The sequence below is a fragment of the Mandrillus leucophaeus genome, unplaced genomic scaffold (genome assembly GCF_000951045.1).
Source record: "Mandrillus leucophaeus isolate KB7577 unplaced genomic scaffold, Mleu.le_1.0 Scaffold493, whole genome shotgun sequence".
Classification (NCBI taxonomy): Eukaryota; Metazoa; Chordata; class Mammalia; order Primates; family Cercopithecidae; genus Mandrillus; species Mandrillus leucophaeus.
In genome coordinates this window covers 1891055-1893540 of record NW_012105287.1, presented here as the reverse complement: position 1 = coordinate 1893540, position 2486 = coordinate 1891055, and positions in this window count along the sequence as shown.

The following is a 2486-nucleotide window of genomic DNA, read 5'->3' as shown; positions in this document are numbered from 1 at the left end:
GGTAGGGGGCTGGGGTGGGAACCTGGTGATGGGACTGGGTTTGTGGGTGTGTTCTTGAGTGGTGCGAGTTAGCACCGGCCCCCAACATTCAGTGACAGCTCTCAGGGCGAGGACCGCTCCCTAGACCTTGACGCCTCCCTGAGCTGACGTGGGACCGCTTCCCTTCACACTCCTGGGACCTCCTCCACCGCAGGCCTCAGTTCTCACCCACTGTCGGGGCTCCCAAACCTCCGTCTCCAGCAGGGGCTTTGCCGTCAGCCCCACCTGCAGCACATCCTCCCGCCTACCGGCCAGCTCCACCCACGTCACCCGCAAGCACCTCAGGCTTCCCACGTTGGAAGCCGAGCTCATCTCCCCAACCACAACCTGCTCAGTCTGCTCATCACCTGGAGTAGGGGGAGCCTCAGGCCCTCCCACCTCACTCCGTGCCAGTCAGGTGCTAAGCCCTGTCCCATCTGCCTCAGCCCCTCTCCTGTTCATGCCCTCTTGGCTCAGGCCACCGCCAAATCTCATCTGGACACCTGGAACGGTTCCTGTCTGACCCGCTCCCATCCACGGGACACAGTACTCTAGAGTGGGCTTCTGAAAGGCAAATACGGCTCCATCCCTCCTCAATTTAAGATCTTTCCAAGGCTCTCCAGGGGCTTAAGTTGTTCAGCTTGGCTTGCAAGGGCTTTGCTGACTGCGTCCTGCATTCCCGCTGGCCCAGTCTTCCTCAGGGTCTGGTGTTTCACAAATCCACAAAGACCTTCCTTAAGAGCCTTCGTGGCGGGGCGCGGTGGTTTACGCCTGTAATCCCACCAACTTGAGAGGCTGGGGCAGGCGGATCACTTGAACTCAGGAGTTCGGGACCTGTCTGGCCAACATGGCGAAACCCCGCGTCTACTAAAAGTACAAAAATTAGCCGGGCGTGGTAGCGCAGGCCTGTAATCCCAGCTACTTGGGAGGCTGAGGCAGGAGAATCGCTTGAACCGGGGAGATGGTTGTTACAGAGAGCCAGGATTGCACCACTGCACTCCTGCCTGGGCCACAGAGCGAGACTCTGGCACGCACACGCACACACACGAAAGAAGGGGGTAATGAAAGCAAGTATCATCTACTTTACAGAAGCAATGTGAGTATTAAATTAATGCTCTTGAAATTGCTTTGTAAATTGCAAAATATTTTACTACCAAATGTATTTTTTTTTCTTGATTTTTTTTCACTCTAGGAGCAAATATTTTTATTTCAATAATTGACCATTTGTTTTCTAAACAGGGAATCAAACTTTGTGCTCTTTTGGATTTTGTTTGTTTGTTTCAAGATAGGGTCTCAGGCCAGGTGTGGTGGCTCACGCCTGTAATCCTAGCACTTTGGGAGGCCCAGGTGGGCAGATCACCTGAGGTCAGGAGTTCGAGACCAGCCTGGCCAACATGGTGAAACCCCATCTGTACTTAAAAATACAAAAATTGCCAGGCGTGGTGGCGCACGCCTGTAATCCCAGCTACTCAGGAAGCTGAGGCAGGAGAATCGCTTGAACCTGGGAGACGGAGGTTGCAGTGAGCCAAGATTGCGCCATTGCACTCCAGCCTGGGTGACAGAGTAAGACTCCTTCTCAAAAAAAAAAAAAAGGTCTCATTCTGTTGCCCAGGCTGGAGTGCAGCGGTGTAATCATGGCTCACTGCAACCTTAACCTCCTGGGCTCAGGTGATCCTCCTGCCTCAGCCTCCTGGGTCCTGGGTAGATGGGACTATAGGCAGGTGCCACGCACCCAGCTAATTTTTTTTTTTTTTTTTTTGGTAGAAGTCTCGCTTTTTTGCCTAGGCTGGTCTTGAACTCCTGGCCTGAGGGATCCTACTACCTTGGCCTCCCAAAGTGCTGGGATTATAGGTGTGAGCCACTGCACCTGGCCCTTTTGTGCTCTTCTGAAACTAATTTTGATGGAGGCCACTGAAATGGTAATCTTTATTATTTGTGATTATTAATAATTTAAAAGAAAGTAAAAGTTGCTTATGTTAACAAAATTGGCAATATTTTCCACAGGAAGTCCTGCCTCTAGATTCCCTCTTTTATTTCCCAAAAGCCATTGTGAGCATTCCTAAAATGCTTTAGGACAGGATGAGAGGAAGATGTGATGGGAATGGGAACTGAGAATGGAGAAGCGGATGGGAATGAGGTGGAGACAGGGGCAGCTAAGGGATACAGGGTAAGACAAAAATTGACAACATGTGTCAGAGCCTTCCGGTTTCACCCTTGCAACCATCCCATGAGGCGGTTTCTCCATTGTCCTATTTTACAGGTGAGTAAACTGAAGTTGCTTTAGGTGAGTTCCATTTCTGGGAGGACAGACACACTACTCTGTGTTTCCACATCACCCCAGAATAGCTAGAAGCTGCTACCTATTCTGCTTCTTGTGTCTGGGTTGTGTGAAATCCTCATACAGCTTTCCAGGACTCACGAACCACCCTAGCCTGAATTTATTCCAACTCCCATACTCATCCAGATAG